This window comes from Euprymna scolopes, chromosome 12, assembly GCF_053919585.1.
Source record: "Euprymna scolopes isolate OS-2025 chromosome 12, ASM5391958v1, whole genome shotgun sequence".
NCBI classification, from domain to species: domain Eukaryota; kingdom Metazoa; phylum Mollusca; class Cephalopoda; order Sepiida; family Sepiolidae; genus Euprymna; species Euprymna scolopes.
Window position 1 is genome coordinate 8,691,552 of NC_136493.1, and position 15,336 is coordinate 8,706,887.

Here is a 15,336-nt window from a genome sequence, read left to right on the forward strand (position 1 = left end):
TAAATTTGAGTTCAACACCATACAAAACTGCTAAATAAACATACACAGAACATTTTGGACAACTGTGATAAAATAGTCCCAAAAATGGAATGTTTTTATTAGCCCTAAAAGAACCCCTGGGGCACACCTAAGAGTTATCGTGAAATATAGACAAACAACATTATATAGAAATCAGTTAGTTACGACTTTTCAGAAAGTTTTATAAAAATCCAAGTCGTCAATTTTTTTTTGATAAGCATAAAAGTGTCAATTTTAGCCATCTTAACCTGAAAGGCACCTTTAGGGGGGGGGGAGGGGCAACCAGAGTTTTCCCGGAAAATCCATTCTGTTACTTTTTTACTCATATCATGTTTGATGTTTGTGCAAAATTTCCAAAAATTCGAAAGCGTAGTTATTGAGAAAAGTGTGGACAGACGAACGGACGAAAGGACAAGGGTGAATTTACAGGTCCACTCTCCTTTTGTCGGGGGACCAAAAAAAAAAATAACATCTTCTCCATGTATATCAACGCTAGAATTATTTCTCCAAAAAAAAAAAAAAAAAAAAAAAGCACAAAAGCACAATCTATTCTGTGTCAATTGTTTTTTGTTTGTTTGTTTGCCTAAACTTGAGCCTGTGGAAGTTTGATACAAGGTTGTCCAGCACATCTTTTTCAAAGATATCATTATCAACCATGTCCTCCGAAATATTCTCACTACTTGCTGTTTTCTCATTGGACGTTTTGTAATGTGGCCGTTACACTTTAACCATGTCGTTACATTTCAAACTTTTCGGACCCACACATTGTCTGGTACAGTCACAAAGGAAAAACAAAAAAGGAAAGAAATAAAAATCTGATTCAGCATTTATTAAATTCAAATGAAACGCATTTATTTATGGTTCTTCTAAAACAAAGTATTCATTATATCTCCAAAGTTTTCACGCACACATCTTTTACAATGCTCTTCCATATAGTGCGTTCTTTTTAAAAGTCTCTCTCCACGCCACTTCACACAGTCCTAGCCAGAGCTTTCTCACCCTCAACTTCATACATCCATCTTCTCCAGCACGCAACTTGCTTCTCTTTTATTTGACCACGTGCTGTCCTTTTATCTCCTTTTTCTCTCCTTCTTCTTTCCATGACACCAGCGTATGCACACTTGCTTAATTTGCATATGTTCTAAAACGACTGTTGCTGCTAATATTTTCGCTAGTCAGCTATCCTACGGATGCTGCTGATTTTCTTATATGCGTCCGTACGTGCTATGTTACCATAAGAGTGTACCGCTTTGTTAGTTTCGACTCAAACCCTAATGCTGTTGCTACCTCAATTATACTATCTTTTTTATTTTTAATCTATTAAGTGCCTCGAATGTAGGAATATTTAAGAAGGAGTCTACTACAGATATCTTGGCTTTATGGTTTCCGTTATGTTTCCTGTTCTGCCTCTCTCTATGTAATACTAGTAAACGAGCAAGATCAGAGACATACTCTATACTGATCCAAGTTATGCCAACAGGACCATTGCCAACACCCTAACGAATGGTTTAATGCTTGAGGGCACAGCTCAATGAAATTTCCGGCTATAGTTATGATCTTTGGTGTGGTTTCAAGTAAGAGTGCACCAATTAATCGGTAGATAATCGGTAATCGACATAATCGGCCGATTTGCTGATTAATCAGCTGATTAATTACTTTTCTTTTTCCTATTAAATTTAAATTATTTCATCACTGCCAACCGAATCATCAGATAGCTGTGACACATTAACATAGTAACTGCTTAAGATTTAATAACGTGTCTGGCCACTATTATGGCTTTTTGCCTTTATTAACTAAAATTAAAAAATACAAAATACAATTTCTAATTCTTAAATGTATATAATTAAACAATTAGATAAGAAAAAAGAAATTATAAGCCAACTATAAAGTACAAATTGTCATTCTTTAAGAGAATAACAATAAGTTGAAGTTCTGCACCTGCTGCTGCTCTATTTCCTCTTTTATTCTTGCTACTTGCCTCATCTACTCTCATAGTTTCCTCAGTACTTAAAGTTGAATACTTTTAAGTTGTAATATAGAAACGTTAGAGTTTCTCCGTTTTCATGACTGAGCCTGTTCCTCATAGGTTTATACACATTAGCACATGTACTAAAGAGCCTCTCACCCTCCAAGATGAAGGTGGTGCGCTTAAATATTTTGAAGCTTAGCAGTGATAAGGTCTCCTGTGTCTATGGATCATCATCTCTTGCGAGTAGTTGTAAAGCTACGTAATGGTCAGGTTCTTTTGTGCACTTAAGCATAAGGGATTTACTTCTTTTGAGTTTAGATTGCGCTTCTTGTATTTCTGTTGTAGTTGCCTGTTTAACTCAACTTCTACCTCTACCTGCTCTAAGTTTTGATTTGTTACTGTAGGCTTATTCAAAGCTAATTCATCAAACAGGCTCGAAAAAGGTAGAATTTAACTTTCACTTTGATGTTCTTGACCCTCAACAGAGTTTGAAGAAGTGTAATTTGCTGATTCCACTTCATTATCATCAGCATAAAGTAGAAAATATAGAATCCAATTCTTAGTGTTTTTGCAATTTTAATTAGAATTTTGGATCTAGGAAAGTAGACACACAAGTTTTCATCGTTTTTAGATAGGATGAAAATCTTGTTTCCATTGATTCGTTGAATTGTTCAACAGTCGCAAGGATTCAACTAAAGTTAGAAATATCAGAATTAGATTGGACAGTTTTTGAAATAAATAATCTCAAAGCTAAAATTGTAGGCATTATAATCGAAATGATTGAAGTTCTGTGACTTGCTTTTTTGGTGATTTCTTTAACTGGAAAATCTTTTAGAACAAGTCCTCATTGGTAAGATGTTAAGGTAGGGATATATAGCGTCCCAAATTATCGTATTAAAAAAAATGAACGAATCTCTTATTAAAAAATTCCGGTTTATGCGAATCATCCTGCTTCACATGAAAAAGTCCTTTCTGATTAATGTTTACCAGATAAAATATATTCTGTTGTTCTAAGAAAACAACCAAGTTAGTTTACTTATTTAAAACCGGTAAACATTAATCAGAAAGGACTTTTTCAGGGCATTCAACGTAAAGCAGAACGGTCCGCACCAACCGGAAATAAATCATTTTAAACAATCACAGCGTTATCTTGAACAAAGCGAATAAAAAATAAAATAAAGATATTAAAACAACGAAAAACAATACTTATGCAGAGAACTTTTTTAGAAACCCATTTCTTAATATGCGAAGGAAAGGGGTTTTTCTAACTAGCCTGTACTTTCACCTAACGATTTAATAGACAATGCAAAACAACTGATTTGTGTCACAAGCATTGAAGAAGGACAACTGAAGTTTTTTTTCTCTGTATGTGCTTAACTGGGGAAGGAGTTGAGGGAACCACCTCAAATAGACAAATGTAAACAGTGCCAAGCAAAGAATTCAACAGAATTGCAAAGAAATAACAATTGCATAAAAAACGTTTTTATTAAAATTAAATTGATATTGAACATGTACGTTTACTTAATTACATCGCCATGATGAACAAAGTTACACTGCATAAAATTATTATATTTATTATTATATAGTGTAAAGAGCTGCTGTTTGGATATAGCATTCTATAATATGTATTGATTAGGCATGTAATTTTTAAGAACTGTATGTTTTAATAGATTTTGTGATTTTGAAATTAGTATATGTTTATGACATTTGATACTTTATTTCCACCAGTAAAATTGAACATAGCATTTTTATCGACTTATAATTAGGTTTCAGCTGGAATTGTTTAAAAAATAGGCATAATAACCATTATGTATAGAATTATATTGAATGTTCACATTTACTGTCTTTTAATTCAGTTTTATATGATAATACTTTAAAAATGGTCCATCAGTGCAATTTTGCTATTTTAAATGATGTAATGTTCACTTTTCACAGCTCAAAAATGAAGACTAAAATTAAATTAGAAATAAATGTACCTTTATTTCCTATTGTCTTCTAAACAAAGAATGATGGAAGCATCTTTTGTGACATTTTTACTCGTTATTTTTTTGTCAGTTGGTTTCAAAGTTGCCATGTTGTAATGTACACATGTTCAGGCTTCTTCACTCTCAGCAGCATAGTGTCATATTCTAAAAATCATGTGGGTTTGGCTAGTAACTTTTCTATTTCGCTAGTAAACGAAAATATTTAGTTGTCAAAGGTCGACTAAAGATAAGTTTGTCCATAGAGCCCTGATACTATTTTAGAAGTACATGATGTAAAGAACTGGCACTTGGATATAGCATTCTACAATATGTAATGCTTAGGCATGATATATTCCAGATCTGTATCTTTTAATAGTTTTTGTGATTTTGAAATTAGTATGTGTCTATCACGTTTCATATTTTATTTCCACCACTAAAATTGAACATATCAGCATTTTTATTGACTTATAATGAAGTTGCAGCTGCAATTCTTTTAAAAGATAGGCATAATTATGTACAGAATTGTATTCGACGTTTATATTTAGTCATTTACTTCAGTTTTATTTGATGATACTTTAAAAATTGTCCATCAGTGCAATTTTGCTATTAGAAATGATGCAGTGTTATCTTTTCACACCTCGAAAATGAAGGTCGAAATTAAATTAGAAATAATTGTACTTTTACTTCCTATTGTTTTCTTATATTAGGAGTGATGAAAGCATCTTTTGTGACATTTTTTTTTACTCATTTTTTGTCAGTTGGTTTCAAAGTTACCAGGTTGTAATTTACGCATGTTCGTGTTTCTTCATCCTCAGCAGCATAGTGTATACTGTTGATCATCAGTGAAAAGTAGATGTAGAATCCATTTCTAAATATGTTTTCTATGCCAATCTTTTAAAATTAATATTTGAATCATGGGTCTAGGAGAGTAAACATACACAAGTTTTTAGCATTTAGATGGGATGAGAATCTTGTTTTGATTGATAACCTGAATTGTTCAACAATGGTAAGAAAGATTCCATTAAAGTCAGAAATACTAAAATTAGATTGGGCAGCTTTTGACAGAAATAACCTCAAAGCTTAATTTGTAGGTATTATCATTGGTATGGTTGATGTTTTGTGACTTGCTTCTTTGGTGATTTCTTCAAATGGACTCAGGAACTGGATATTTTTTTTAACAAGTCCCCATTGGTAAGTTGTTAAATGTTAAAAGAGATTTTCATTGTTCTGAATTTATTTTCAGCATATATGTTGAATTCTACCATGTGCTCACATCTTGAATGAGTTTGTTCTTCCAAATTAAGCTGATCCTGTATTTCAGTTAATTTACTAATTGCTAATAGAAAGTGATTGAAGTGAGAAATTGTATTTCTGTTAGATGATGTAATGGTTGTCTCCATAAACTGAGTCACAATGTATGATAGTTATTCTAAATCACATTCCCTAACACCAGCAACCATATTTGTTCCTGAATCCTGCAAAACTAAGAAAACTTTATTGAAGATTTTATACACATCCAGCACATTGTGCAATTCTTCACTTAATCATGCACCTATGTGTGCACCAGGGAATAAAACAACTCTAAGCACAGCTCTGCACGGTTCAAAGTAATTTAAAAGCCAATAACCTGTCAAACTCAGAAAAAGAAGCATTATCTGATGTAGCTGTCCAAATGTCTGTAGTTCATAAAATGCTAATTTCAGTAAGAGACAGTTGAGTTTTTGTTTTACTTTTAAAATATATCGAAAATTATTTTACAGTGAAGTACTTTTTTATGTAATTTGCACAAAGTTTTGCAACAAACCCATTAAATCCAATGTTAGATGTTACAGAATACGGTTGAATATCAACAGCAATCATTTCTCTTATCAGATAATGGATCTGTTGTGACTTCTGATCATTAGTATTCAAAACTTTCTTTTTGGCTAATATTGATTCTATGGATGTTTGGTGTTATGGCACCCGCACTGGTTGCAGCTACCAATATGTGATCCCGCCTTTCTTGGTGAGGTCACACAAGGATCCCTGATCGTCTTTGGAAAACTTCGGCTTGGGATGTCTGGTTCTTCAAAAGGCTATCACATGAAATCCAGGTATGCTGAAAACGAATTCTCTGGAAGCGGAAAGGTGAAGCTCGCATAGGTCAGAAGAAAAACAGAGAATTGAAATTCTATTCTACTAAAATTAATTTCACAAAAAGTACAGCCTTTTTACACATATGTACACTTCAAGTTCTTAACACATTTGTAAATACAGTTCTTTGTCCGTTTACAATTCACAATTCTTCTTCGGAAATGGCACTAGGACGAAATGGAGAGGGGAGTTGGTGGTCATGTCTTCAGGGAACAATATTTTTATCTCAAGATTCTGCGCCAATCTGGTAAATTTTGAGCGACATTGGCCTTATATACTCTGGGTCGGGTCAGGGTGGAAAATCCCCTAAGCCAATCAAATTAAGATAAGTGTCTAGGGATTTCCAATCTTAAATTGCATGTGTGCAGTTCAGCCATTGTCTAGAGTTTTGAAATCTGAAACCCAAAATGATATCTATTCCCATGACCTTAGAGGTCAAATCCTTGTCATTCAGAATACCTGGTCTGAAGGTGCTCTCCAGGCCAGCATGTACACTCTCGTTTCTACAGTGCCTGGCATTTCCTGTTATCTAACACGAAATAACAATTATATCTCTTAGTTTGACAATAACACAAAATATATATCTGATTTTTCAAACAATAAAACAAAATATATCTATATATTTCAATTCAAGTCTTTTTGATATTCGCTGTCGTCTGGGATTAATTAAACAATTTCAGCATATTTACCCGGTCTTTCTTAGGTTCCAGGGAAGTCTCAACCTCCCCAATGGAGAGTAAATCGCACCCTCAGGTCGATCACGTGCTTCGCTGGAGGCTTGTAGTTGCTGACAATTGTTTCTGAAATGTCTGTTCCTGAATATTTATTGTGCTTCCATTTTTTATCTGCAATTTTTGCTTCTTTTGAATCTTTCTAAGATGATTAGTCATAAAAGTTTTTGTTGATCTGCCACTTTTTGATGTGATGGTTTGACATAACTTGCAGGCAGCTGTGTTCTTATTCTTGAGATTGACATCAAAATACTTTCAGCAGAAACTGATTGCCATAATGGTTGGAGGTTGTTAATGTTTAGTTAGTTTTTACATATTTAAATTACATATGTCTGATATCTAATTAGTAATTTATCTCAATAAAATATTATCTAAACCAGAAAAATAAAAAATATATGTAATAATAGCAAGAGTTCGAAAATGAGGAACAAGAGTATGACTGATGAAGAATGCTTTATTTTCGGTTTGCACATCGTCACAATTTATTGTACAATTCCTCAACATGAAAACTGAAAAGTGAAGTTATTAAGTGTTGAGACATTATTTTGAATAAAGCAAATCGGCAAAGAATCTATGCAGTCCCGATCTTGAGTTTAAGTAATTCCTAGTAACAAAGATGGCGGCAAAGAATCAATGCACCCGATCGTGAGTCGTTTCAAACGTTGGGCGAACATCACAAAGATTAGATTTCCGTTTGAAACAACATGTACCATCAAAGATTCGTTATGCAAATTTTTCACCCTCGGGTGTTCTGAATAATACAAATTGTTCTGCAATTTGCGCCCACCTTATAAATAACCATGCGTGTGCCACAAATTTCAGTGCTAACATGTTTACGATCTTGAGTAAGTCGCCCTTCATTTTCATTTAAAAATTAGATCAGGAAAAGAGTTGGGCCCAGGATGGACCCCTGAGGGACTCCAGCATTTATACTGTGAGCTTCTGATTTTTGCCCCTCAACTACTACTCTTATGAACCTATCAGAGAGAAATGATTTAATAATTGAGAAGACATTTCCAGCTATACCATAGCTGGAGATCTTGTGAAGCAAACCATTATGCCATACCCTATCAAAGGCCTTAGATATGTCAAGAGCAATTGCCCTAGAAAGGTTGCCTCTGTCTAGAGATTCACTAATCCTATGAGATATAACTGTAAGCACATCTGCTGTAGATCTAGCAGAACGGAAACCATATTGTGTGTCACTAAGAAGGTTATTTTTGCTGAGATGGTTGATTACTTCTGTATTTAACACAGATTCCAGCAACTTACTCATGACGCACAGGAGACTTATTGGCCTGTACTGAGAGGGGGGATGAACGATCACCTGAATTCTTAAATACAGGACATACTGATGAGATTTTCCAGGGTGATGGGGAGCAATTTTCCTTAAGACAACGTTTAAACAGTTTTGTAAGTATGGGTGCTAGTTCTGGTTGAAGTTTTGAGTACTATAATTGGAATACCATCAGGGCCGGTTGCTTTACTGGAATCAAGGTTTTTGATTAGCTTGGCAACATCACATACAGATATACGTATATCACATAGTGTGTTTTCTGATACAGGAGGAAATATTGGGGGTTGACGGCCTTGGTCGCAAAGGGTAGAATTGGCTGCAAAGTTCTTGGCAAATAGTTTGGCTTTGTCTGATGCTGACGAGATTAGCTCAGGTCTATTGATGATAGTTGGGATACAGCACACACTTCTGTTCAGGATTCTGTTTGCAATTTGCCAAAACTGGTGGGAACCAAGCCGCTGCTCAGCTACTTTGGACTTGACGGACTGAGCATACAACTCTCTTGCGTTCTTTATTACTTTCTTACAATGGTTGCTGGCAGTCCTGAAAGCGGCTTTAGTTTCCATACATCTATTATGTTGGAAGCAGTGAAAAAAGTGATTTCTGTGCACAATAGCAGCAGCATATTCTGGAGAGAACCATGGCTGGCTGTTAGGTTTTTGCTGGAACTTTTTCGAGGATATGAAATTGTCTATACCTACAATTAACCATTCTGTCAGGTCTGATACTATAGACGACACATCCTTTTTAAACATGGAACGCAGAGGAAGATCCGATATAAATGTACAGAAACTATCCCAGTCAGCCATAGTGTATCGATATACTGTACGATGGAGAGGTACGTCTGAGGACTTATTACATTTCATTTTTATCTTAATTGATACAACTGAGTGGTCGGAAGATCCAAGAGGAGACAGAACGGAAACTGAACATAGTTCAGGGCAAGTTTTGAGAAAGAGGTCTAGGAGACTTGCATACTGGCCGTCATTGTCGGGCACACGGGTGGGTTCGTGAACAATCTGAGTGAGGTCATAAGCAATGGAGAAATCATGACAGAATCTCCCCTCATCATCGGTCTTGTTTGAGTGGGTCAACCATTCCACATTGTGAACATTGAAGTCTCCACATACGTGAATGTTAGCTGAAGGATATGCTGATAGAACTTGGTCAATTTTCTCAGATATGCTTTTAAAGATAGTAACTCCGCTGTTATGGGGGCGATAGAGAGTAAATATAAATGCCGTAGTGTGAGCTAGTGCTACTCGGAAGCACATATAGGGTAAGTTAGGGTCTTCTCTGGAGATGTCCCTACCACATGGAAAGCCATCTTTAATATAGGCACATATTTCATGCCCATGGCGATCTTGGGGGTCAGATTTGGAAGTTAGGTTAGAGTATCCCTTAATTACGAACTCATTTAGGGAAATAGTCTGTCCAATTCCAGTTTCGCTTAAAAATAAAAGGTCTGGTTTAGTCTCCTGTAATTGGGCTTCAACCTCTGGAAGGTTAGAACGTAGACCCTGATGTTGGAGAAGGAGACATGGTAGTGGGGGTCTACGTTGGAAGTTTCAGATCCGGGTTTAATCGTGTATTTTTTATTGAAACTTGTCAGGATGGAATTTTGGAGTTTGTGGACTAGGTCGTCAGACTTGCTTAGAGCAGGACAGAGAGGGGAAACAAAGAGAGAAAAAGTAACGAAGAATTTTTTTTTTGGGTAGGAGCTGCTAGAAAAGACTTGTCCTGCCTTGATAGGGTTCAAAATAGACTTCGTGGCCTGGTGGGAGATGTCCTTTTCTCTTCACTGCAACCTCTATCTCACAGAAGAGATGTTGCGAGTTTGTCTCTGCTTTATCGTTATTTTCATGGAAAGTGTTCAACTGAGCTTCAATCTATGGTCCCCCCTCGCCAAACTTTCACAAGAAACACTAGACTAGCTGAAAGCATTATCAATAATTTTCCACACTCTTTATCTGTACCTAAACCTAAACATAGATTCCACGATCCAAGCTTCTTTCTTAGAACTGCACGCCTGTGAAATTGTCTTCCGTTTTCCTGCTTTCCAGCTGTCTATAATATGGTTGTCTTCAAGTCCAACGTGAACAAGTTTCTGATGAGCCGTTCCACTTAAGTTAACAAATTTACCGAACTTCCATTACTATCGATTACTATATTGTCCTTTTGACTACTCTACACTCTTTAACCCTTATCCTTGAGTGGCCTATCGGCCTTGATAAGTGGTGACGCCTATGTAAAAAAAAAAAGAAAAAAAAAAAGACCTTCTCTTTGCAAGCAAAAAGAAAATCTTTTAGGACTTAATTTAGTCTCTATGTAATTTTTCCCTAGTTTATTTTTACTTGTTTTTCCTTCCCCGCATATTCATGACTTTTTTTCTAATAGCATTTTCCTCGATTTAGCTCTGTTGAGCAAGGAACGAAACCTGGTTAGCTAACCTTTATTTCTATTTTTTATTTTTTTAAATCATCATGTTAATTGGTCTGTATTTAGCCATTATTATATATATATATATATATATATATATATATATATATATATATATATATATATATATATATATATATATATATTTCTATAGAAATATATTTTCTTATAATATATACCAAGCTCAATGTAATTACATGAATTTTGGAATATAGTTTTTTGTCATTTATTCACTATATATATATATATATATATATATATATATATATATATATATAAAAGTGAAAGTGTCTGTGTGTATCTCTGTGTATCTGTGTGTCTGTGTGCCTGCGTACATTTCCCTACGCAATAACTCTGTTAACTTTTAGTCTACAGACTCGAAATTTGATATACAGGTTACTGAGATTTGGGAAAATCAATGTGATCGGTTTTTGGCCAGAAATTTGGCGATTAAGGGGTCAAAGTTCAACGATCTGACCTTTGAGAACTCTACCAAACTCCTCCGAAAATGTTGGGTCTATGCACTTGAAATTTTAGATATAGGTTCCTTGGACATGGATCTAACTTAATAACTTGATTTGAACCCAAAATAATAAATTTCAAGACGTTATAATAGGGGTCAAAGTTAAAACAAAATTGACCTCTCTTCCAAATTACTCAGACAATTTCTGGTCTAAATATTTGAAATTTTACATAAAGGGTATTCAGAGATAGGGCAAGATTTTTCATCAGTTTGGGTCGAAAATTTTTAGTTATCAATATATAAATGTATGTTTGTATGTCTGTTTGCATGTCTGCCTTAAACTTTCAATAGCGGCGACGGATTTTACCAAGATCAGTATCGTTTTGAAGTTCGACCTTTCATACGACAAATATCGAAAAATTGGCTAAAAACATTAATATCTTCCCCTTCAACTAAGCACTTTTCTACCGGGGGGGGGGGCTCACTTTTTTTAAAAAGTATCCTCTCCTTTAGATTGTCTAGCCTTAATTTTAAAAAAATGTCGCTTCCGGTTTGGCGGTGGTCGTAACAGCATAAACGTTAGGTTTTACCCCATTCTTTTCCTCCTTTGCGGTACGGGTTCGAGCCTGCCTTCCTACTACCACTTTTTTTTTGTTTTGCTCAACATACACATCCAAACAACCGGGCAACGCCGGGCTGAAATGCTAGTGTATATATATATATATATATATATATATATATATATATATATATCGTGTGGTCTACGTTAATGCCAGACATCCATAAAAAAGAAATAAGACGCCTTTTATTTAATTTATAATTTGAATATTAAAAATGGAGAAAATAGAAATATTAATAAACGGTCGAAGGCTTTGAGGAGATATTAAGTCTATAAATTTTCTGAAAATTATTTCAATAAATTCCACTGGACTTTCATCCCCCCTCCCTCTCTCATCTCATCAATGCTGAGAGTATCTTTCGATCATCTCCAAAATTGGACATTAACAAACTGTAAAAAAAAAAAAAGAAGAAAAAAAGGTCATATGGTGTTATTAGCTGGAGGCCCTGGAACATAAGATTCCTTATTCGATCATAAGCAACTCTGGGTCTTCCTAATAATGTCTATAATAATGTTCGCGATGATAAAATTTCCAAATAAAAATATAAAATATACTAGCAAAGAGACCCGACATTGCCCGGGATTGAATGAGCATCACCGAATGTTTCACACTTCCATTACTTTTATTGCCATTGGAATCCATGAAACCATCCATTTTTCAATGAAATTGATTGGTTGCCTGCTCTAGTCGGGGACTCACCACGATGCACTGGGAGGAAACTTCTTATACCTCCCCATAGTGACTTAGTCCACAATATATTGTAGTTTATATTGCACTGTAGAGAACCTACCGTTGATTTTAGAAAATTATTTCTACATAATGACATGGATTTAAATGAGTTTAAAATGTAAAACTCAAGGATCATGATTAAATTGTGCTCATAACAGAAACATTTATACCAAAGGCGCCTCTATTTTATAAAAGAACCTACTGTTGATTTTATATGCTGGGCCCTTTTGCTTGTGTGGTGATAAAACTTCTCAAATACACTTGTGATATTAGACTGCTAACTTTGGTCAAAATCGGGCTATTCCTTCTTACATTGGACTTTTTTCAATTATCGGCTTTTAATACTTATCAGAGGTATTCCGACACAAAACCTATCTAAGAATACTCCCACACGCATAAAGTACGTTTGTGTGTAATTAAAAGAAAAAACATCAGCTGAAATGTTTCAGAGTCCATAGGAAACGAACTCACACACACACACACACACACACACACACACACACACACACACACACACACAAAGTACCTTTATATATAAGTAGAAATAACAAGATGAAATATGAATTTGGAGCATTATTTCTATTATTGCATAAAAGTCACTTTATGTGTGTGTGTGTGAGTGTGTGTGTTCCTTCCTCATTGGTTCCGAAACGGCTGATTCTATCTTTTGCAAATTTAACACAAAGCTAATATATATATTGATATGTCGTTAAAAAAAAACCGAAAAAACAAAACAAAAACAACTCATCTTTATAAGATATATATCTATATAAACATGATACAAAACTATTCTGTTCGGAGAATTAATTTTACCTGTCCTGGGACAAGTATTCTAGTATTTCTATACATGAAACTGTGTTTCGTTACAATAACGTTTGGTCGAAAACTTACGATGAGAGAAATTCTTCTTATCTATGAGAAGAGAAACTATTTTTAAGATCGTCAAGCCCAAATACCGGCTGACGTGATATTGTAAACAAACACAGACGGTATAGACGATTTTACCATTATTATTTTTTTTATTGTTTTGCGAATTATTCCTCGTAATATATAATATTCAATAGAGGATTGATTCTATAATATGCAATCTGCATATATTAAAAGATCATATTTAAGTGTATTTTACGACCGGGTAACGGCTGGTGTTCAACTACTTCACTATAAATTCTTACACAGTCTACATATTAAAAGTTTATTAGACAATAATATATGAAATATTGAAGTGCACATATACGTAAAAAATTGTAGTTTGTATCTGTTTGTTCGCAAACTCTTCCTAGAGTCTTAGAGATAGTTTTCAATTGAAAGCCATGTTTGATTTCAGAAAAGTTTCCTATGGATAATCTGTAGTCCTGGAGATAAAAAAAAGAAGTTTTTGGTGGGTAGCTAATCTTTATAAGTTTAGGACTTTAAAATTTTGCAGGCAAAGAGCACAGATCTTTCTCATGTAGACATGAAAAATTATATGCCGGAATTCTAAAAACATCCAATATTTTTATGGAGAAATTCCGATTTCTGATTGGTTGCTAGCAGAACGTGGCTGCATGTGATTAGTCAGTTCCTACCACTAGTGTCTATAAGTAGAATTGTAATGTTATTGTAGGCCTTCTCATCTCGTTCTTCCTCTCACCTGTCGACCTCATCAAATGCTAAACAAATAAATGAAATACCTTGAACTCACTTTTTTTTTTTTTGAGAGACACTTTTATTTTGTGTCTGTGCTTTCCATCATACATACGGCTAGCGGGAATTCATAGTCGTCTGCTCTCTTTCTCCTACTGTTCATGAGATCACGTCTCTTCCATTCCACTCTCTCTGTCTTACTCCTCCTGCTGCTATGCTCGTGTGACGTCACCAGTCCTTCTACCTCCTACTGCCCCTCTCTCTATTTAACTGCAGCGACTACTGTCTACGCAACGTCGCAGAACATTATGGTACAGAACATTCCAATTTCCTTTAATCACACCCTCATTGTAGAAAAAAAATATTGCAACAAGATATGACCTCACATGACGCAAACTGTAAAACGGCCAAGTCTCATTAACATACAGGAGAACACTTCTGACACAGGTGTTGTAAGCACAGCCTCTATTGTGTAGAGAGATGCTTCTGCTAGTAAGAATTGGGAAAATCTCTCTAAATTTCTTAACCGCAGAACATATTTATGGCTCACACCAGCCAATCATATTTTTGTAAGGACGAACCCGGGTGTATTCATATTCATTACATCAGTGTATGACAAGTATTTGTTCACGTTAGAGTTGAAAGCTGCCATATTGTAGTCTGTAGAAAAATTAACATTACGTGGTGTTAAACCTTACTTTAGTTCCTATTTACAATGCCTCCCCACGGGACAGAGTTAGACACCAGGGTCGTTTTTTAACGTGGAGAAAAGATTCATAAAAATAAAACTGGAAAGAAAGAAAGAAAATTCCGAGTCAGCATTTTTTTTTTTATTTTTTAACAAAAGTAATTATTACGGTTTTTCTTTCTCCCTGTCTTGACACCAGTTTAAGAATCTCTCGCTTCTGCTCCACTACATGCTGGCCGTAGACAACCATTTCTCATACGTCCATCTTTTTTACCGCACTTTTTATTCTCTCTTCATTTTACCATCTCCATCTCCTTCAACGTCGACTTTGTTTCGCTCCATTTCGACGGCAAATTAAAAGTCTCTTGCTGCTACATATCCATTTCAGGGAACGCGTTTCTCTTTCTTCCGACCGCATACTAGCTACAGCCAGCCCATTCTCGCCTTCACTTTACACGTCCGTCTCCTTTGGCGCCGACTTTATTTTTCCCCGTCCAAGTGGTGTCCTGCTTTTTCTTTTTCGACAAACGCAAGCCCGAGCACATTTGTCAATTTGCATAGGCGTTCAAACACTGCTCCTGTTGCTAATACAATTACTTGCCATCCACCCTTCGAGTGCAATTGATATATTCATACGCGCTCTGTTACAGAAAGAAGTCCTA